The following is a 22,839-nucleotide window of genomic DNA, read 5'->3' as shown; positions in this document are numbered from 1 at the left end:
TCCTGTTGTAGAAAGCTTGTCTTGGTGACAGTGGCACAGGTAGGTGACCTTTATGCTCAGAAAAGTCTGCACATCTTCAAGAAGTTGGAGCCCCGAAGATGCAGGCCCGCTGGTGCCCGCTATGAGGGTCCGGGGTTTGTGGGTGGGGTTCTGGTCATCTATACAGCCGAGGCGTGAACTGAGTGGTGGGCCCGGGCCCTGAAGCTCCCTTCTCCCCTTGTGGGGCAGTCCATGGCCTTGGAGACCCCTGGATTCAGAGGACCCTCCGAGCTGAGTTCACTACCTGTGTGGCAGGGAGTGGCAGTGGGAGTGGGAGATGAAGGTTCTGTCCTTTGGTGAACATCCTGCCACATTGTCTAGAGGATGCGTCCTTGAGTTTTTCAACCCTTTACCTTAGCGCGGAGCACGTGGGGAGTTGGCAAAGGCCTTTTCCTGGAAAGCAGTTGACAAGGAAAGAGACAGCTTCCTGTCAGCCCCTTAAGAGTCTGTCAACGCCTCTCCCATCCCTCGCCATCCCACAGGCAATGGGGCCGTTAAACTGAAGGAAGCTGTGCCAGCGGCCACCCCTGATCAGGTGCCATCGTTGTGAGTGAGGCCCTCAGGATCAGGCCCCCGCTCTGAGGTCCCGTGTGTGTCCTGCTGCTTATCAGGGGCCACGCAGACACTGGGGCCCAGGGCGGCTTGCAGGGCTCTGCACAGACGAGTGGCTGACCACCTGTGAGCGAAGGGAGTGTCCAGGGTGGAGGGGGCGCAAAGGAGACACCAACCCAGCCAGGGGGTGGAGGAGGAGCGGGGGGGGGGCTTCCAGGAGGAGGTGATGCTGGAACTGCTTTCATCTTAAAGCAGGTGCAGCTGGTAGCAGGCCCGTGCGCCTCCCAGGGAGAGGTCCTGGAGAGGATCTCAGCCCCTCAGGGTGAGTGAGGGGCCATGGGTGGAGGAGGTTGATACTCAGGGCATTGTAGGATTGAGGGGGATTCGTAAGGCAGTGGTTGGCAGAGGGGAGGTTGAGGTTGGCGGGAGTAGGTCTAGGAGCCCCATCAGCAGCTGATTCAGCACCAGCGTCTCAGGGCGTCACCTCTGCCAGGCCGTGTGCTGTGCTGGGCTGGGAGGGTGGCCTGACGGCCTAGTGGAGCTCGCATCCCAGTGCTGGGATGATGGCTGGTGACACCAGGGTGCTGGTGGTGTCCCGGGAGGATGGCATTGCCATTGTCTGGAACAGCAAAGGTCCTGAGTGAGACAGGCAGGTGACCGGCGGGAAGCTTGCACCGTGACACGCGGCTGGGTGATGTGTGCTGTGGGTTGAGTGGTGTCCCCCAGAGAGATATCTGCATCCCAACCCCTCCCAGCATCTGTTAATGCGATCTTGTTTGAAATTGGACCCTTATGGACGTGATCCAGTGAAGGCTGTTACCACGAGGCCATCCTGGGTGTGGGGTGGGTCCCTACTCCAGGGGCTTGAGCCTTATGAGGGAAAGGAAAGGCAGCTTTGAGACACATGGTCACATGGAGGAGAAGGCTGTGTGAAGACAGAGGCCAGATCAGAGCGATGGGTCCCCAAGTCGAGGTGCGCCAGGGATGGCTGGGAGCCGCCAGAAGTCAGGTCAGAGGCCCGAACAGCTTTGTCTCTGAGCCTCCAGAAGGAACCAGCCCCCCAACTCCCAACACCTGAATCTCAGCCCAGTGATACTGATTTGGGCCTTCTGGTGCCCAGAACTGTGATGAAAATAAATTTGAGTTGCTCTAAGCCAGCCATTGTGTGATTTTAGGGCAGCCCTGGGAAGTGAGTATGATGTGACTTTTATTTTTTATTTTAATTTTAATTTTTTAAATGACCAATGTTTCCTATTCAGATCTTTCTTTCTTTTTTCTTTCTTTCTTTCTTTTTTTTTGTTTTTGAGACAGGGTTTCACCATGTTGGTCAGACTGGTCTCGAATTCCTGACCTCAGGTAATCCACCTACCGTGGCCTCCCAAAGTGCTGGGATTACAGGCGTGAGCCACCGCGCCTGGCTTATTTATTTATTTATTTATTTATTTGGAGATGGAGTCTCACTTTGCCATCCAGGTTGGAGTGCAGAGGTGCGATCTCGGCTCACAGCAACCTCCGCCTCCTGGGGTCAAGCGATTCTCCTGCCTCAGCTTCAGGCGCCCACCACTATGCCTGGCTAATTTTTTGTATTTTTTAGTAGAAATGGGGTTTTACCGTGTTGGCCAGGCTGGTCTTGAACTGCCGGCCTCAAGTGATCCACCGGCCTCGGCCTCCCAAAGTGTTGGAATCACAGGCGTGAGCCACCGCACCTGCCCCTGATGTGGATTTTAAATCTCATCCAGAGGCATCTGTGATACTTGGGGATGCTACCTGTGAACAGGGCCACGGAGCAGGTGGCACCAGGAGCTGAGAACATGCCTGTGGGTGCAGCACCCGCCAGCATGCCTTGTTCCAGAAATAAACGGCAACTGGCAGCTCCCCCGGGCTGCATTCACCTTTCCACGGGGAGCTGTGCTGGGCCTGTCTAAACCCTGCTGCCTGGAAGCCACCTGTGCTGGCCCTTCTGTTTGCTCACCTGATTACAATCTGGATCTGGCCTGGGGTCTGATTCCCTCCAGCTTGGCAGGACCCTCCCTCCGAGGGAGCTGGGTGAGATCTCCCTCCATGGCTCTGGGTCCCGCCACTACATCTTCCTGAAGCTGGATGTTTGAAAACTCACGTCTGGGGACTAATTGTTAAGAAGATGGTTGCTTAGAACACTTAACCTAAAATTAAAATGTGCCTTTCTGCTAAAAAAGAGATCCCTCCTAGATCTAGCCGTTGCCCTTCAAGCCACTGTCAAGGAGGTGAAGACCAAAACACAGATTTCGTTACCTTTTTGTGAAGCATTTACCAAATGTGAAATAAATAGAAATTTCAGCACTTGAAGAATGTCATGGAAAAGGAAAAGACTTTAATTTCTGAGTTAGAACCATGTATCCACTGGGGAATGAAGTTCCTGGTTAGAAACCCAGCCCCACTGAAATGAAAGGAGGGCTTATTTAGGCTTCTTACATTCTCTCCTGTTCTCGCTTGTTGGTTCATTCATTCCTTCATTCATTCCTTCATGGCCATGCTGACACTATTGTAGGCACCAGGCAGGCATATAAAAGAGCGGAGCACAGCTCTTGCTAAGGGAAGGGGACATTTCCATGATGGCCACAGGCCAGGCCCCCGAGGAGGCAGGTGGTACTCGGATGACCTCCCAGCCGGCCCCCTGCTCCTATCCTGCTGCTTCTATCTCCTCTGTGCCTAACAGCGGCCGGAGGGACCCTGTCAAAACATCACCCTCTGCCCTGAAGATGTCGCTTCTCCGCTCTGAGCCCTCTCGCCACTCCCCAGGGCTCTCAGAGAAAGAGTCTAATGGTCCCAGTGGCCCACGAGGCCCTAACAATTCAGCCCCTGTTCCTATTCTACCTCATCTCCTGTTCCTCTCTCCCTCCCGACTGTGTTGGCCTCGCTGCTGCTCCTTGAACCTGGGAGGCATGCTCCAGCCTTGGGGCTTTCGTTTCTGCTGTTCCCCTTTCCTGGAATGCCCTTCTCTGCTTCTCTCAGGCCTGTACGCTAATGCCATCTTCACAGGGAGGCCTCCCCAGCTACTGTGTCTAAGATGTCAGCACTCCCAGCCCTCTCTCCCAGTTCTTCCCAGGGGCATTCTCCTCCAGAGCACCTGTTATCTAAAATGCTATTGACTTCGTCATCCTGTTCATCTCGTGGCTCCCGTCCGCCGTGAGAGGGGTGTGTTTTGTGTGCCATGGTGTGTGTCCTCGGTGTCTGGGATGGGGGTCCGAGTGTGGCAGGAGGTAAGTTCACAACGACGGCATGAGTGGGTCATGTAAGGTATTGAAGGATGAATAGGAGTTTCCCGGGTGGAGAAGAGCTGCAGGTACAGCCTGTGCAAGGGCCTGAGACGGCGGAGAGTGTGTGTTCAGGGGACAGGAAGGATGGGCCCTGCGTGGGAGCCCCAGGGTACAGAGGCAGGTCCCAGTGGGCGAGGGGCTCTGGGTGTTCGGTAAGGAGTCCTGTCCTCACCCAGAGGTGGTGGGGAGCTCTGTGGGCTATTCAGGAACAGAAACAACATGCCTGGGATGTGGGAAGTGTGTGTGCACATTCACATGCTTGTGCGGGGTGGCGGTGGTGGGGGGGTGCTGCCAGCGGGAGGCGCTTTTGAGGACTCACGAGACTCATCTTGGATAACGTTGATTAACCGCCGAGCACAATATCTCACCTCCAGTGCAAATTCATCTTAAAGGACTCCATCCTCATTACCGTAAGATAATATTAAAAGCCTGCGGCAAGTTTCTCCGGACTGAGAGAGGCGGAATGGCGACACTAGAGGTGCAGTCTCTGCTTTGCTGTCTTTAAACATTTCACAGTGCATATTTCATCTCATCTAAAAACTCTCCTGGCTGCCCTCTATGCTGCAGCATTATTTTATTCACCGCTGAAGAACAGCATTGATTATAAGGCACGTTCCGATTTTAGAGATGCTAAGATGTGGAAAATGAATGCAGGTCTTAGAATCAATGAAATACGGTAATAATGGAATGTACACATTTGTGCTATAGCATGCCAGTTTCTTTTGTAAATGTATCCAGTCAAATTTATGTGCTGGGGGCCTAAGTGAAACAGGTCAGGACCTGCTGTAAATCACGAGGCTAGGCGCACCCCCACGCAGCCTTCCTCGGAGGTGAAGCCTCCTGGTGCATTCTGGAGTGCTGGCCTGGGAAGACTCTTGCAGGGAGGAGTGAGGTATCCCACCAGCGTGAGATGGGGCTGGGGGATTTCCAGGGGACGGACAATTTGCGGAGGAACAGTGCCATCTGCGGCACTGCAGCCTTCCATAATCGCAATCAGATCTCTCGCTTCAGGGCGTAACCTGAACTCTGGTGGAGGTGGGAAGGAATGTTTCTTCAAATAGAAGCCTGCAAAAGTTTCCAGAGCATTCCTGCGCTAACTTCCCCCACCCGCACAGGCTCTCCAAAGACCCTCTTTGCTCTGTAATCATTTCTTCTCAGGGCTGGTGTTTCCCACCCAGTGGGCCCTGGACCAGTGTGATGTAGTTCTGGGATTTGCCATGTGGAACAGAGCTATGGAGCAGGAGGCTGCAGGGCTGTTTCTGGGTAGGGGGCTGCTACCTCTCCACGTGCCTCAATGGGCTTTAGAACATGAGCTTGCAGAGGTGGGAAAGGACTTGTCGTTTTCCACAGCATCTGGCGAGCAGCTTCCAACGAGACCCCTCAGGATCCTTTATGAATATTTACAAAGACACGAAACAGACACAAATGCACATCAAGGAAGATGATTAACTGACAGTCTTACCCCACTCAGGGAGGGAGGACCTGTCAGTGGAGGGCTGAGGGAGGTGGATAGAGAGATGAAAAACTAGCCCCTTTTGCCCGGTGTGCCCAGCAGGAAGCACCTCAGTCCTTGTCCGGGTTCCCCCTCTGCCTTGGGGACCGTGGCAGAATCCAGATGAAAGCTGCTCCCATGACCCGAAAGGAGACTGAGGCAGAGAGAGAGAGAAAGAGACTCAGGTGTACCCAGTAATCAGCCCTCAGCATGTGGGGGTGGGTGCCCAGGGGTGAGTGGACACAGAGGACCCCATCCTTCCACCTTTGCACCCCCACTGAGAGACTGAGGCTTCCAGAAAGGAGTGGGGCTGGCCAGGGATTTCTGGGAGTCATGCTGCCTGCAGGAGACAGCATCCTGAAGACTGAATGCAGACTGTGGCTCCGTGTGGATTTGGAACTCGATGTCCAGGCGTAAAAGCCGGCTTCGTCATCTGAAAGCTGCGTGGCGGTGAACCTTGGTGTGCCCAGCTGGGAATGCAGCTTGGGGGTTCTGCTTCCCTCCCCCAGGCTACTCGGATGCATTTAGTGCCCCAGGGGTTGGTTCAGAAGTGAGCTTGTTACATGTGTCGGGGTATCAAGGGGGACCATGCTGCGGTCTATGACATGGAACCAGCCTGGCCTCCGCACATCCCCCAGAGGCGGGACAGACCCCCAACCTACACCTGGCCTCCACACATCCCCCACAGGCCGGACAGGCCACCCCCCCAGTCCCCCTCAGATACTGTATTTTAACATCCCTGACTCTAGGTTTGCAGACACAAGTGAACCCCTTTCTCCTGCCCTCTGCCTGGATTTTATTAACATGGCAATGTTCCCTCCTGTGACCTTTCACCTTCTCTCCTCTCTTCCTGGCATTCTGTCTGCCCAGCCAGCCTGAAAACAGATCTGACCAGACAGACGTTGGACTGGGAACCCCTTTCCCCAGATGCTGGGAAGTACTGAGAATCCGGAGGTGGGGACCGCAGGTGCACTGGTTTGGAATTGTTGGAAGAGGGCTCCACCTCATTTATCCACCATGGGTGAAGGAGGTGTTTGGTTCGTTCATTGCTGCTATGAAGAAATGCCAAGCCTGTAATCCCAGCACTTTGGGAGGCCGAGGTGGGTGGATCACGAGGTCAAGAAATCGAGACCATCCTGGTCAACATGGTGAAACCCCGTCTCTACTAAACATACAAAAAAATTAGCTGGGCATGGTGGCTCGTGCCTGTAATCCCAGCTACTCAGGAGGCTGAGGCAGGAGAATTGTCTGAACCCAGGAGGCGGAGGTTGCGGTGAGCCGAGACTGCGCCATTGCACTCCAGCCTGGGCAAAAAGAGCGAAACTCCGTCTCAAAAGAAAAGAGAAGGGATTTCATTAGCTCACAGTTCTGCAGGCTGTACAGGAAGCAGGATGCTGGCATCTGCTTGGCTTCTGGGGAGGCCTCAGGAAACATAGAATCATGGCGGAAGGCAAACAGGGAGCCAGCACGTCACATCGCTGGAGCAAGAGGAAAAGGAAGAGTCAGAGTTTTGCTGCTCACTTTTAAATAACCAGATTGCATGAGAACTCACTCACTATCGTGAAAACAGGGGAATCCGTCCCATGATCCAGTCCCCTCCCACCGGGCCTCACCTCCGACACTGGGGATTACATGTCAGCGTGGGATTTGGGTGGGGACACAGACCCAAACCATATCAGGAGGGTTTGTTTGTTCTAAAATTATGTGTGTGGAACCTACTCTGTGTAGACCTGGTGCATCCCACGTCAGTATCTTCCAGAGGGAGAGGTGTCAGGCTGACTCGAAGCGAGATGGGGAGTCTTGGGTTCCACTCCTGCTCCCCACTCATGTGGTACTTCCTGACCCAGCCGTGGCGCCCATGTTTCCAACATGGTGTGCCCACAACATACGCTCTGTGGGGTTGCCCGTGTGTTTAACAAGATGATGGGTGTGTCAGCACCTGGGCTCTCACCACCTGAGCCTGACACCTTTTCGTGCCAACACGTTGCCTTTTCTTGTAATGAATTTTGGTGAGAATCTCTCCAAACGCATCATACAATTTTCTGGAAGTAAAGGAGCATCTTCGTGGTTGCCAGGTGTGTCCTAGTTACTCACCATGTGGAGTCCTGGTCTCCTCATCTGCCAAGTGGGCATAAGCGTCTCTGGTCTGTGGCTTGTTGGAGGCATTAGAGAGGTGATGCCTCTGCATCCAGCAGGCACCTGCTCGGGAAACAAACAGGACTGTTACGTTTCTCCGGACTCGGGGTCACGGTCAGGAGCTCGAAGACAGAGCTGTAGGGACAGGGGTTCTGCAGACAGGTCTGATCACAGGGTACTTTCCAGTCAAATGTATCCAAGTAAATCTGAGCAATCAATTTATTGATTGCAGACAGAGTACCCATCATGCGTCTGGCTCAGGACCGGATGCTGAATGATGCCTGGAATCCCCTGTGTCTGCTCTGTGACGTAGCAGAGGAGACTGGACTGGGTTAAGGGGTGACTTTGTAGAGGCTGAATGTCCCCAGGCTGAGAGGCCTTGGGTCATCGTGGGTGTGGCGTGATCTTCCCTTTAGAATTCAGAGGCCGGACTTTCAGCCGGTGCTGCCTGCTGCTGCTTGTGTAGCTGGATCTAGAATTTCTTCCCCTGGTGAATGTTTGCTTCTGTTCTCCTGTGATCCAGAAACCTGGATTGCTGTTCTTTCTAGTGTTGCAATCAGACCAAGAGTAAGTAGTCTCTGAGTAAGGAATGGAGGCAGTTCTCCGGCAAGGTGCATGAGCTTTGATGTGCAGTACTGTGATGCTACCGTGGCGCTACAGACGATCTGACTCTGTCCTGCCTCATGTATTCAACCATGCACTCATTCATTATTCATTCATCAAGTTTATATTGAGTACACACTCTGTGTCAAAACCCTGGCATTCCTAGTCCCGAAACAACAAGAATGCAAGATCAGGTGCCTCCAGGTAAGGGCCTGGTCTGAGGCTTGGAGAGTGTGAGATGGCAGAGTAGAAACTTTGGGCTCAGTGGGGCATCACTCTGTTCATACCGCGAATGGGGCAGTTTCTGCCGGTTACTGGAAGATAGCATAGATCCCTCCGTGTGAGCTGAGCAGCCACTGTTCCAAGTTCCCTTCCAGCCACCAGCCCCGCTCAGCCTGCATGGCTCCCTGGCAGCCCTGGGAAGGGGCTTGGGAGCTGCTGCACCTTAGTCCGTCTCGTGGGTCAGTGAGTGGATAGTCCTCCGGAGTGCTGCTGACATGTCACGGGGCTGTGGAGGAGACTGCTCGTCCTGGGAAGGCAGCCTGCCTGCGCCCGGTGCTGAGGGAGTGCCCCGAGTGCGGGAACCGGGACCCCCTCTCAAGCGGTTCCCTCCGGCAGACAAGGCAAGCCCCCAGCTCCCCCTTGGGGCAGGCGTCCTCCCACTCGCTGGAATGAGCTTCATGTTCTGTCGGTTCTGTTCAGCCCCCACGCCTAAGCCACCTCCTCCTGGCCTGCCCCGTTGTCCTGCCGTAGGGAGGCCCTTACTGCTGTGGCTTCCTGCCTCCCTGCTCCAGGCCCCGGGAAATGCACTGGAAACTCAGGTGGGCCTCATTCTTGGCCTGCAGCACTTTGCAGCCAGGGAGCTTCCTAAAACCACTTCTCCGCTTGGAAGCTTCCAGCCCTCCCGGACTTCCAGAGGAAATCCAAGCTCCTAAACGCGGCTTAGAAGGTGGGCCCGAGCTGACCTCATCTCCGTCTACTTCCCCTCCGGAACTTTCGCTCCAGCCACACCCGGGGAAGCAGAGGGCTTCCACTCATCATGTGCCAGACCCTGTGCTAAGAGTTGATGTGCGTGTGTGCAGTCAATTCCGTGGGGAAACTGAGGCACAGAGACCCTCTCAGTCGTGGGGCCAGGATTGGAAGGGAAGCCATGTGGCTGCAAATCTCATGACCAGCGGGCTGTTCTGTCCGCACTGGTGACCCTGTGGCTGTTTCCTGATTCTGGGCCTTTAAACACCTCGGCTCTGTTAACTGTCCAGCCCCAGGACGGGACTCCTTTGGGAGGCTCTCCCTGCCCCCATGGCCTGTGAGGGTCTCTCCTGGGCTCCAGCTGTGTATGGAGGGTGGGTGGGGATCGTATTTCGCTTCAGAAAGCTCAGTATAAACTTTCCTGCTGTGAGGAAGGAGTCCAGGGACGGAGGACCGGGAGAGGGAGGTGAAGGCAGAGGCGAGAAGGGGGCTCATTTTCTTCTGTACGAACATTCCCCAGAGGAGAAGAAGCTTTAAGCCAAAGGTTTCTGTGACCCTGGCTGCAGATCATCTTCCTCCCCGCTCCCTGAGCGGGTGTCTCCACCTGTGCGTGTCCCGCACGGCAGCAGGCGTGACTATGTCTGTACCCTCCCCCCAGTGCAGACAGGCTTCCGTCAAGAAGACAGAAACAGGGCCCCAGCAGGGTAGCCCGGAGTCCTGGAGAAAGAGCAGGACTTCCAGGGTCAGCAAGGTCCTCTGGGCTTGGGAATTTCTGGGGCAAGCTAAGGTTTCATGATCTGCTTGCAGAAACTGTTGATTTGCTTGAAGGTCAGAGGTTACTGGATTAGTTTGGGGGTTGAAGGTCAGAGGTTACTGGATTAGTTTGAGGGATGACTTGCTGCCTGTGCTCTGAACACCACTCCCTCTGACTCTTAGCTTCTGGGAGCAAAAAAATTTAGGGGTGGCCACCTGCCCTGGCCAGTTGGCCTCTGGTGGGCCCATCCTGGGATGCTCAGAGGCGGCCTGCCCTTGCGCCCGTCCTCTGGCAGAGCACTGGGGGCAGCTGTTCATCTGTCTGGAGCTCCTCATCTGTGCCCCGGGAATTTCGACCTGATGGTGGCTGAGAGTACCCGGTAGGAGCTTCTGCACCTCTGCAGCCTCCAGGAACGGCACTGGGGGACGCTGTACCACTGGCCCTGGACACCGCGGTGTGCGGAGGAGGTCTGAGCATGCCTCGGCTTAGCTTGCGGATATCTTGTCATTGGTAGTGGGCCTGATTATGCCCGTGACAGATGAAGAAATTGAGGCACGGAGGCCAGGTGCGGTGGCTCACGCCTGTAATCCCAGCACTTTAGGAGGCTGAGGCGGGTGGATCACTTGAGATCAGGAGTTTGAGACCAGCCTGACCAGTGTGGTGAAACTCTGTCTCTACTGAAAATACAAAAGTAGCCAGGTGTGGTGTTGCACACCTGTAATCCCAGCTACTCAGGAGGCTGAGGCAGGAGAATCGCCTGAACCTGGGAGGTGGAGGTTGCGGTGAGTTGGGATCGTGCCATTGCACTCCAGCTTGGGCCAAAAGAGTGAAACTCCTTTTAAAAAAAAAAAAAATTGAGGCACAGAGAGGCTCAGCAATTGGCTGAAGGTTGCAGAGCAGCGGCAGAGCCAGGGCTCTACCCGGCGGCTCCCCAGTGCCTTCTTCATCTGCAGCCCCACGCTCCACCCTGGGCCCAGCACAACTGTGTTCATCAACAGGATGTGAGTCCCCACCTGCTTGGGGGCCTGTGTGGGCATCACAGCCTCTGACATGGCATCCGTCTTTCCTCTGAGCAGCCCGGGGTCTAACTGCGTTGCTAGCACTGATGTCTACCTGGCTGGGATTAGTTCACTGAGTGTGACGGGGTCTTCATTCTTCATCATCATCAGCTCCTCGGGCATCGCAGGGCTTTGCCTCTGTTTTGTGACGGGGGGAGGAGGGCAGACTATCGCAATGCTCCGACAGTTGTTCATGAGGAAGGCAATTTCCACACAGCACAAACAGCCCAGGGTCTGCTTGGCTCTCCTTTGCCCACGGGACCCAGCTCTGCCTGTCGGGTGACATTTACAGAGGGCAAGGTGCCAGCTTTGCGGTGCCGGTGCCCCCAGCGTACAACTGTGTCATAGATCCAGGCACGTTCCTCCTGGCCTTCCTGCAGCTGGCATCTCTGGGCACCTCTGATGTGAGGGCCTAGTATATACGCTCATGGGGCGAGATGTCCTCAGCTGGGACAGGGACATCCAACACAGAGAGCAGCCTCCCTTCGCGTTCTGTGTTTGCTGCCACCAAAGGCTCCCTGTTTTCAAGCAAAATGGATTAGTTGGGATGCAGGTGCAGATAAACGAGACCCCTCTAGCTGGCTTACCTGGAGGGGGTCTGACACAGGAACGACCTCTCTCAAAGCCCTTAGAAAGACTTGAGGGGCAAGCTGCAGCCTGGATCTCCTAGACTGGGCTTCCAGAAAACCCCGCAGAGCCGGCCACAGTCAGGTCAGCCACTGCAGGTCCTCGTCCAGGGAACGACCCTGGCAGCCACCATCTACCCCCGCAAAACGAACACCGCCCCCACCACCTAGTCTGAGTTTTGCTCTAGTGCTTCCTATGCGTAGACCCGAAACTACAGCTGTGATCCTAGCTGTCTGCAAGGGAGGTCTGGAAATACAGTTTACACATTTTCCCGTATGGAGACACCCCTCCTCCTGTTTTTGGTGGTTGTTCAAAAAGAGGAATCGAATGGCTTACAAAGACATAAAAACAGTGTAAAAATAAAATCAGCAAGAAAAAAAAAAAAGGGAACAAATGAGACGAAGCTAGAGCCAGGCTCAGTCCATAAAATACTTGCCGTGTTGCCGAAGGTGGGCTAAGGGTTTGTCTCTGAGTTTCCCCACAGCCAAAGTAGAGAGGAAAACAAGAGGTAAAGGTAAATCAGTAGCCCAGGAGAGCTTTCCTGAACTGGATGGTGGTATCAATGGCCACTGGGGTGACCCCGTGCTCTGATAATACATGCAGCGGCCGGTTTCATTTCCCTGTTATTTATAGTGGCTTGAGATGCCGTTTGATGGCTTACTGCCTGAGCCTTGTTCACTGAGCTGTCTCTCACAGGTGTCAAGGCCACTATTCCCTGCATTATCCAGGCAGGGCACAGGACTCAGGCTTAGCTCTGTAAAGCAGGAAGTACAGGGTTGAGTGTCCAGCCCCGGAATGATAGGGGAGTGCATGGGAGGGAGGGTGGAGCCCATTCCATTCACAGGTCTGCTGTGTTTGTAGAAACAGACGAAGGGAACGTTCTGTGCCTGTTATATGTAACATTTGTATTTATAGTTAACAGGACAAACTATGACTTTGGGAAAAATATCTAGTTCTGGATACACACACCCCTGCCCCACCCCCCAATTAATCCACCGTGTTACATTTTTGCAACTCTCAGGCAAAGGAGTCATCATCCCCAGGGAGACCCTTCCAGTTACATCCTGACTCCCAGCTGACCTTCAACTTCAGACCTCAAGCCTCTCTTTCTGGAAACTGACCAGACTCTCAGATCAAATGGTGCAGCTTTGGCTGCTGCCTCTGATAACTTCGGAACATTCCTGGGACTATGAAGTGATCAGTCTGGAATTCAGGCCTCTCTGTCTCCTCTTTTGGGTGGCATTACTCATATTTCCTAAGGACAAGAGTCAAAACTCAGGCAACGTGGCCTACCTGGTCACATCTGCTGCTGCAGCTTCAGCTCGGGCCGACAAAGAAACAGGGACTCCACACACAGGAAGTCACACATGGGTTTCTGAGAGGCACTGGGTCTCTCCCGGGGCTTTTATCAGCCATTTACAAAAATGACTGCGTTCTGGAGAGGCGAGGATGGGAGGACGGGACCAAACCTGACCTTTGGAAAATTCCAGGGTTTCGAAACTCTTGTTATGTGAATGAGTGTGTTCCTTCTTATTTAAACCGCGGCAGGGTGGGCATTTAGGGAGCTCCTCTCTTTTACTTCCTACCCAAGGATAACCCCATCATTGTTCACTCACAGGGGGACATACTGCATGCCGTTCTGGGAGGGCCAGTGTTTACACGTGATGTTTGGATGGCGTGGTAAGAATAGACTTAGCTCTGTACGGAACTGCCAGTCTGTCTTCCAAAGTGGTTGTACCAATTTCAGTTCCCACCAGCAATGAATGATAGTCTTGTTGCTCCACATCCTCACCAGCATTTTGTGTTGGTAGCGTACTGCCTCAGTTTCCCCTTTTGTAAAATGCAGAGGTGACTGGTACTGCATATGATGACTGCATATGATGGATTACAGTGAATGAATGAGTGAATGAGTGAATGAATGATATAACCCAAGTACAGTGCTCAGCCAGCACCTGGTACCCGGTGAGGGCTTAGGAAGTGCTCTTATCCAGCACTCAGTAGGCACGAGGTCAAGCTGCACAGGTGAGTTAACGTGTGAACAAGTATTCGAAGCTCTTCCTCCCGTTGCCCAAAGAGCCCACACGAGGCCTTAATTCATTGAATCCAGGCCTTCCACACCACAGATGTGAGTCCCGTGTCCAAGTGTGCCCTGCCCACAGTAGCTCTAGATTTTTGAAGCACAGCCTTGTAAAAGGAGATAAATGATAAAACTCAGCAGAAAACATCCCGAGGCCTTCAGTGTTATTCATGCTGCACAGAACTTCTTCCTTGTCAGGCTCAGGGATGGCAGCAGTGGGTGGGGTCCCTTTCGTCACAGCCTGCGCCTGTTCTTCAGAAGGGGCTGCTGTTTCAGCGAGAAATCCTTCTCTCTCAGGTGGACCATTTTGTCTGTCTCTGCTTGTCAGCGACGGTGGCTGACATGTTGGCCAAAGTCTCTCATTTCTCCGTGGCCCCATCATTTGGGGCGTCCCCTCCTCCACGGATCCCACTCTCGAGGGGCTGCGTCCGGCCGCTGCGCTCTGGAGATCTTGCCCTTTCTCCCGCCTGCAGCACGTGGGCCTTCTCTCCAGCTGCTGGCTTGTGGCTGGGTCCAGTTGTCCTGCTCTTATTCTAGAGCCAAACAAGAGCTTTCCATCCTGTGTGTGTCACTGGTCACCGCCAGGCACGCTCATGTCATTGCCATCTGGTTCTTGCAACCCGGCGAAACTGCGAGCCGTTTGTGTGGGCAGTGAGTGGCCAAACTCTAACCTTGAAGGCAGCCTGGGAGCCGCAGGCTCGCCTATAAGAATAATTGTGTCTGGGTCCCTCCTTCCTCTCACCTCGTCCCCTTCCCTTCTGGGATGATCCTACGCACTAATCACAGCCGGCGCCTCCGAGGTTTCACTGCCGTCCGTCCGTGGGTGGGAATGGATTCCTTCTTACTCCTTTGCATGCCAGAGATGAGTGCCGAGGGACCACATTTGCCAGGACTCAGGACATGGTGGGCGGCATGCACTCCCCGCCGCACGGGCAGACACCACGGTGTGGTGGAAACTCCACACAGCCACTCCTGAAATTGCTCCCTTCGCCACTTTGCCCCATGGAGCTCCCGAGGGGAATGGGGACCCTATGTCGGCCCTCACTTTGCTCCAGACTCATTCTAACCACAGGGCCTGGTTTCACTACTGTGGCCTTTCCCGTGGAACTCAGCCCAGGGCCACCTTCATGGCTCGGTTCTCAGTCCGAGAGGGAGGCTGTCGTTACAGATGGGAAGATCCCGTCAGCGCGGGCTGCTGCTGTGACTGTCTCTGTGGTCTGTGATGTTTAAATATCCACATGCAGTTATTCAAGGACATCTTCGAAGGTCCACCAGAGTGATAGACATGTTTGTAAGACAGAAGCTTTCCCTCCATCCCTTTAAAGAGTGGATCACATTATGATGTACGGGGAAGAATCTCATGGTCTCAATGCATAAGCCTGTAGAATACCTTATTCATTCTGAAAGCAGAGAACCCAGGATCACAGGGTATAAATGAGCTCGGTTTGTATTGTCGGACTGTTTGTGCCATATGCTGTCCTGACTTAATGAGGATGTAGCTGTGTATTATAAGGATCACCAAAGCAGCCTAGATCTGAGAATCTATTCTTAGCTCCCCTGCTAATCACGGGGTGAGCCTGGGCGGGAGCCGGTGGGAAAGGGTAGCGCAGCTGGTCTTCAGGTGGTGCCAGGCACGTCAGGGGCTGTAAGCCCCCAGGCTGGCAGTGTTTTGGTCCATAACACACAGATGAGGAAGGAAGCTGAGGCTGAGAGGTGCGATAGTCTCACTGCCAGGCTCACCCAGCGGCGGGTGGTGGAGCTGGGATTCACACAGTTGGCGGGGGGTCTCGCCCTGTGGAACCCAGGCCTTTCGTCAGCAAACATCACCCACTAAGATGCTGTCCATGCCAGGATGGCTGGGAAGGGGGAGTTTCAGCATCTGGGGAGGGAAGTCGAGGTAAAAATTTACTCATTCACACTGACTCATTAATTCACTCATTCACCCATTCATTCTTTCACTCATTCATGCATGCATTCATGCATTCATTCATCATTCATTCATTCATTTACCCATTCCCTCATTCCCTCATTCCTTCACTTATTCCCTCCCTCCTTCCCTAAACATGGAGTATCCCACATGTTCCTGGCCCCTTTCTAGGACACCCTGGGGAGCAAGGCCTGGTCGTCTCTGCCTCTTTGGGCTTCGTGTCCAGTGGGGAGGCAGACACTGAGCATGCATGTGTGATAATGACCTAGGGTGGCTGAGAGTTGGAGGGAGTTGGAGGACAGTTTCCCTGCAGGATGGTGTCGGGGACAGAGTGATCGAGGAGGAGAAGGTGCGCATCTAGGCAGTTCTTCCCGGGCTGCTTTGCAGGGGAGCGGTGGGTGGGTGCTCGCTGGAAGCAAGGCTGGGCAAAGTGCCTGGCACTCAGTAGGGCTTCGGTAGATGTTTGTGGATGGAAAGGAGAGTGCTGGGACCCGTGCTGCAGAGCCTCAGGGCGGGGGTCTGCAGCGACTCCAGGTTCTCCAGCCCCGGATCCGGAGTCTCAACCATTGACTCCAGGGGTGGTGCCCTCCACCCCAACTCTGGGGTCATTTCATTTGGGCCACTGCTTAGAGTTTTGCAAAGTGGTCTCTGGCCCTCTGCTGTGTCTGCCATTGTGGGCTGACATTGGGTTGACAGCAGTTTCTGCAGCACAGGAGCTCAGACAGGCACTGTGTGCTGGGCAGTTCAGGCCCGGGGTTTCCACCAAACATAGGTGGGGCCCATGCAGGAGATGGGAGCTGGCTCTGACCACAGCATTGGGGTGAGGGGTCCTAGGGAGAAAGGAGATGGAAGAGCGGGGCAGGACCGGAACTCGGGGAGCCTTGGATGGTTTTGGCTTCCCCTGTCCCTGCTGGGAGCCACTTAAGGACTTGGACCGTGGGCTCGAGGGATCCTTGGCACTTTGATCCTGCCCATTGGCCTCTGGGAATCTGAGTTTGCAGGGTCCTTCACAGGGAGCCCTGATGGGACCAGCAGGGATGGGGACATACAGCGTTGCCTCAGTGTCTGATCTGGGGTGACCTGAAGTGCATGATTCTGAGCAATCACGAGGTCAGAGGATCAGCTTTGCAGGATTGCGCCCCGGGAGCCTGCGAACGGCCACGGAGGGGGCAGGACGGTGCCCCCTTCATTCAGGCACGCAGCTCCTTCCCCGGCCATTTCTGACTGGACCGGGCAGGAGGGCGTCCTGCTGAGGTGGATGCACAGTTTCCCCATCCAGTTGTTTCTCCAGAGGCTGGGAGGTACGAAGGGCAAGAGCTGAGGCTGAGGTCAGACGGCCTGTGTTCAGATCCTGGCTTCCCTGCACACCCACTGCTTGGCCTCCAGCCCCTTCATCATCCTCCCTGAGCCTGTTGCCATGCCTGTGAAATGAAGCAAGCTGATCACAGCCTTCAGTACAGTGTCCGCACATAGTAGGTGCTCAAGAAACAGCTGCCGGTCACTGTGAGAATCCAGGACATTCTCGCTGTGCAGATCCCGGGAGAGCTGGAGGTGAAGGGGCCACGTCTCCCCGTCCATTCATGTTCTGAAGTCTAGAGGGTGCCATGCCTTGGAGATCATACGGGCTGTTTATGGTAGAGATGGTTCGGGAACTCAGGTCAGCTGGCTCCTGGCCGCCATAGCAGATTGCTACAAACTGGGTGGCTCGAAACAGTGGAAATGTGTCCTCTCCTAGTCCTGGGGGCCAGAAGTCTAAAATCCAGGAGTCCCCATGGCTGTGCTCCCTCTGTAGCTCTGGGGGAAGATCCTTCCGGTTCTTCCAGCTGCTGGTGGCCCCAGGCATCCCCTGGCTTGCGGCTGCGTTGCACCACTCTCTGCCTTCGTCTCCACGTGGGGTTCTTTCCTGTCTGTGTCTTATCAGGACACCTGTCATTGGATTTAAGGCCTACCGTACTCACTTGGGACCATCTCCTCATCGAGATATTATTTTTTGATGGAGATGGAGTTTCACTCTTGTTGCCCAGGTTAGAGTGTAGTGGCACGATCGCAGCTCACCACAACCTCTGCCTCCTGGGTTCAAGTGATTCTCGTGCCTCAGCCTCCCGAGTAGCTGGGATTACAGGTGCCTGACACCATGCCTGCTTAATTTTTGTATTTTTAGTGGACACGGCGTTTCACTGTGTTGGCCAGGCTGGTCTTGAACTCCTGACCTCAGGTAATCCACCCGTCTCGGCCTCCCAAAGTGCTGGGGTTACAGGCTTGAGCCACTGCACCGGCCCCATCTCCTCCTTACATTTAATTAACCTGTGACTTCTAGTTCATCTGCGATGAATTTTAGTCAGGTCAGTTTCTCTGCTCGAATTGGAAGCTACTGCCCCCTTAACACCTTAGTCAAATAGGTTTTAAGTGATGGTGCAAAACAGGCATTTAAGATTCTTACCAACTATATCTCTGATAAAAGGAACACACATCTTTTAGACAAGAGCTCTGACATGGCTTTGGATTTAAGACAGCAGTAAAAGAATGTCATATAAAAGAATGTTTTCCTTTTAAAATATCCCAAGGCTGCCTCAAATGTAGGCCCCTCTGGATTTGGGGTACTGCTTTGCCTTACTATTAAGTGGGAGATACGCAGATTACAGAAAATCATTCGAGAAAGTCCTATTGAAACCTTTAAAGCTAGAACTTAAAAATTTAACAGAAAGTTCAAAATTACTTTTTCATAAATAGAAATAACAACTTTTTTTTAAAAGGGGGATGCATTGAATCACTGTTATGTCACTTTATCAAAACAACCTAAGTTCAGTACATAAACTATTTGTTAAGTCAAAATTAAGGTCTACATGTAGGTTTGTTAACTGAGCAGTGCACCAAATATTTTAGGTTTCCAGGACACCAGAAAATTGATTCCCTTTCTTATATAGCCTTCTAGTTCTTCTATGAAGATTTTCTATAGCAAAATATTATTCCTAAATCCAGTTTTCTGAACATGCCGATGCCAGTGGTCCTCATCCAGCATTAAAATATCCTTTATCGCCCTCAATGTCCACTTCCTGATCCGAATCCTCTGGAATCTTTGATTCAAGGTCTTCCTGGGAGGCAGGGGAGGGCGAACACTGAGAGCTATCTACAGAAGCACCTTTATTCTGTTCACTGGGCAGATCTCGCCTCTGGTCACAGGAATTGTCCAAACTTTCCATTTCTTCTTTTTTTATTGCTTTGAGGGTTCTCTTGTGTTAGTCTCCTCCATTGAGCCCGCCGATTGTGAAACCAGGTTTTGACCTGTCTCTCGCTAAGCCGCAGCATCTTGGCCAGAGCTTTCTCTGGGGCGGAGAGAGGTATTGCTGCATCTCGAACTTCTTCTCCAGCTGGATGGTCTGGTCGTTGGAGAACCTCACCTGGCCGCCTTTCCTTTTACGCAGAGGCCTCTGCAAGAAGGGGCTCCAAAGCAGAGGTTTGCCCAGGGGGTCAAGGAGGAGCAGGGCTTGCGTGTGGTCGTTCACCGTCCGTGGGAAGGGGTACAGAGGGCCCCGAAGCCGCCGGGTCCGTAGGCAGCAGCCCGCGCGGCGGCGGAGTGGTGGATCGGCGTGGGCTCGGACACCGGGGTCCGGTAGGGGACACGAGGCTGGTGAAGGAGGAGCTGAGGGACAGCAGAGGGAGGGCGGGAGTGGGCGCCGCCCAGGATGGCCTCGATGTAGAAGGGCGTCGGGTGCGCGGGCTGCAGCAGCCGCCTCGACATGCTCTTCTGCTGAGAGCACGGTTTCCTACCTGCTGAGGTTTCCGCCGGCTGAGCTGCCTCCTCCTCCGGGAAGCCTGCCTTCCTCTCTTCTGGGTTTCCAGGGTTCCCTGGGCTGCCCTGGGTCACTGCCTTCCGTGTTGACTAGACCTGTGTACTCCCTGAGGGCAAGATTTGGGGTTCCTTTTGGGGTTCCCTGGCGGTTTCCACCAGCTGAGGCTCCAGCCCTTCCCTCCTCGCGCTTTCTGCTGTTCGGCGGCCAGCCCTGCCCTCCGGACGGCTGGCACAGGGGATGGGGAGGCGCCTCTGCTCCCAGGAGGATTCTCCTGGGGTCTCGTCCTTCCTTCTCACCGGAGGACCAGACCGCCAGCAGCAGCTTCCGGAGCACTGTGGGCCGAGTCAGGTCCCTGTTCCTTTTAGTCTGGTGTGGGCTGCTGCGTCCGAGGGTGCGGGAGCATGGGGGCCCCGGGCTGCTCAGCAGAGCCGAATGAGTTCAGATGCTCCCGCTGCGGGGCCTTTCTCTGATGCCGGGTGCAGCCCTGATTTAGGAGCCTGGCGTGAGGCCGACAGCCCGGGGTCGCAGTGCAGCGCGGGGGCCGGGTGCTGGGACCAGCGCCACCATTAATCAGCACCGTGGCCGGCACCGTGCTCCGTGCCCTGCCGAGAGCCAGCTGCCCCGCCGGAGGCTCCCCGTCTGCCTCCCATCCATCTTCCCGGTGCCCCTTCATGGTGGGTATAACTGTCACCGTCCTTGCTGTCCCCCTCGCCCCCCTGCTGAGCTGGTAAACAGGCTCTTAGAGTCACCAGCTGGGTCCCCAGGCCCGTGCTGGTCCTCACTGCATGACTTGGGCCCTGAGTCTCCTCCAGTGGGAAGTGGGCACAGCCTCATGGTGCCTCCTAGGAAGGGAGAGATGGAGGATGCGGGAGCCTGCTCAGCCGGAGCCACTTCTGGAGAGAGTGGGCCTGTTGTGGGAGCAGCGGAAGAGCCTGGGGAGGCCCCGGGGCCGGGCTGGGGAGCAGCCTGCTTGGGCCAGGACAGAGCAGGGTGCAGGCGAAGGGAGATGCTCTGGAAGGCACCCACAAGGTCTGATGTTGGAGACGCACCGTCCAAGGTTTCCAAGACAAAGGGGTGGCAGTTTGGCTGGGCCTGGCGCAGGAGCTGGGGCTGGTCCCAGGACCAGAAGAGACACGGCCACACTCAGTCCCTGTATCTTACTGGTGGAGGACACAGGGACAGGGAGGGATGTGCTCACAACTTGCATGAGGCAGCTGCAGCCCAGACTGGGAGCTGCCTCCTCCTCCAGGAAGCCTTCCTTTTATTCTTCCGGGTTTCCAGGGCTCCCTTTGCTGGCCGGGGTCCAAAGGTGCAAAAGTGAGAGAGAGCTGGGACTCGATCCCGGGCCTCCTGCAGCCTGGCACTTTCCCCACAGTGCCTTAGAGGTCGCGTGTGTTCACAGGCCTCGGTTAACCAAAGCAGATGATGACTGAGGCAGACTGGGAGGGGTCTTGGGTCCCAGACTGTGGAGCCTGGGTGCTGCTTTTCAGGGTGCAGGAGCCATGGAAGGTCACAAGAGGAGATTGTCCAGGCTGAGCTTCAGCTGCTGAAAGTGGGTCTGAGTGAGGAAACACCGGTCAGCAGAGGCAGAGAGAGGGACCAGGGCCACTGGCACGAACCTTTCTTGTATGAGGTGACTGCAGCCCAGCCTGGGAGCTGCCTCCTCCTCCAGGAAGCCTTCCTTTCTCTCTTCTGGGTTTCCAGGGTTCCCTGGGCTGCCCTGGGTCACTGCCTTCTGTGTTGACTAGATCTACGTACTCCCTGAGGGCAAGATGATTTGAGGTTCCCTTGGGGGTCTCCTGCCTTGCCCAGTGAGGGGTGCAAAGTGTCCTTAATGACAAACCAACTGAAAAATCTCAGACGAGAAAGATGAAGGACCCACTTGGGAAGAAGAGAAGGCTCTGGGTGCCACAGCCCTCGGGCAGCAGTCCACGAGGCCTCAGTGGCAGACTGGAGACCCTGGAAAAGGTGGGATGTCCCAGAGGCTCTGAGGCTCCCAGGCAGCGGAACCCTGGTCCTCCTGGGTCCTCCCATGTGGGTGCGCCCCAGCGGGTGCTCAGCCTGGCAGTCTCTCCCAGGAAGGTTCGAGCCAGGAATGGGAACCGTTCCTACTGGGAGCTGGGCTTGGGGGCGCGTCACCCTTGCCACGGCCCCAGGATGGGTGGGTGGGGAGACGGAACTTTGTCTCTTTCGGCAGCAGGAGCCCCTGTGTCCCAGCCACTTGTGTTTAGCAGGAGGGAGCGTGTTCAGACGTGGGGCAGGGGCTTTGTGCTGTCCTTGGGAGAAAAAGTCTAATTTTACAAGTTTAGAGTTCAGCCAGCGGATTGTTTGTGTCTTTTTTTTTTTTTTTTTTTTTTTTCAAGAAGGAGATGACAATACCGGCATTGACTGTCTTTAATTTGCCATTTGACTGAGAACAGCTCAGCTCCTCAGTGGCTCTGGCATATTGATCCCGTGCCGTGGGCGGGTGTGGGCCCCCCACTTCCTGAATGAGGCAATGGAGCGCCGTGGACAGATTCGATCCGTTTAAAGATGGTTTTTACTTGGAAGGAAGGGCTGTTTATTCTGCTATGGTAAAAACTGTTTTCTGGTTTGGAGAAAAAGCACGTAAACGCTCCACACGCGGGCCCATCGGAGCCCACCCACCCTCTGAGCCTCTTCTGACAGCTTCGTGCAGCCCCTCTGAGATGGGAGAGCCCGTGGCTGGTATTACTGGCCCGGCCCTTGATGGCAGAAATGCAACTGAAAGCCAGCTCACGCCATGCGGCCTCCTCTGGTGATCTTAGACGGGACTCCCCGGGGGTTCACGCCACGTTTAAACACTCGAGAGCTCGGCTGCTTAATGAAGGAGTTTATCTGTGGGATGCGTGGTGAGTCAGCCAGAACTGTGTCCTCAGGATGAGCACCCAAAGGAGAGGCCAGCGGGACCACAGGAACTTGAACCTCGCACCACTTGGGGCCTGAAATTCAGTGCCCTGCCGACACGTGGGGGCCGCACGGTCCCACCTCCATGGGGAACTTCTTCTGTTACAGAGGCCAAGAGGGCACTGGGGGGGCTCTGCATTTGTCAGCTGGGGTGCTGTAAGGAAACGGTGCAAACCAGGCAGCGTCAACCCCAGAATTGTATTCCTCACGATCCTGGAGGCTGGAAGTCCAAGATCAGGGAGAGGTGGAACTGGCATCTGGGGAGGACGCTTCCTGGTTTGTAGATGGCAGCCTCTCCACTGCCTTCACTTGGCAGAGAGAGAGAGAGAGAGAGAGAGAGAGAGAGAGAGCGAGCGAGCGGGAGATTGTGTCCCCACTTCCTCTTCTAAGGCCACAGTCCTATTGGATTAGGGCCCTACTCCTATGACCTCTTTAACCTCAGTTACCTCCTGACAGCCCCTATCTCCAGATACAGTCACATTGGCAGTGAGGGCATCAATACAGGAATTCGTGCAGGGGCTTGGGGAGGACTCAGTGCAGTTCGTGCTTGGCATGTACCCTTTTTGCTTGAGGTGGCTACTGCTCAATCCAGG

At 54.8% G+C, this 22,839-nt stretch overlaps 1 protein-coding gene and 1 pseudogene across 7 annotated transcripts in view; one reads left to right on the top strand and one right to left on the bottom strand.

The window, feature by feature from the left end:
• Positions 1–22,839, top strand: part of SORCS2 (sortilin related VPS10 domain containing receptor 2) — a 556,267-nt gene that overhangs the window by 69,495 nt on the left and 463,933 nt on the right. The gene's annotated exons all lie outside the window — the stretch shown is intronic.
• On the bottom strand, positions 18,539–19,269 carry LOC141583945 (hematopoietically-expressed homeobox protein HHEX pseudogene; annotated as a pseudogene).

The sequence above is a fragment of the Saimiri boliviensis genome, chromosome 3 (genome assembly GCF_048565385.1).
Source record: "Saimiri boliviensis isolate mSaiBol1 chromosome 3, mSaiBol1.pri, whole genome shotgun sequence".
NCBI lineage: Eukaryota > Metazoa > Chordata > Mammalia > Primates > Cebidae > Saimiri > Saimiri boliviensis.
The sequence above is the reverse complement of the archived record's forward strand: the minus strand, read 5'-3'. Positions and strand labels throughout refer to the sequence as shown.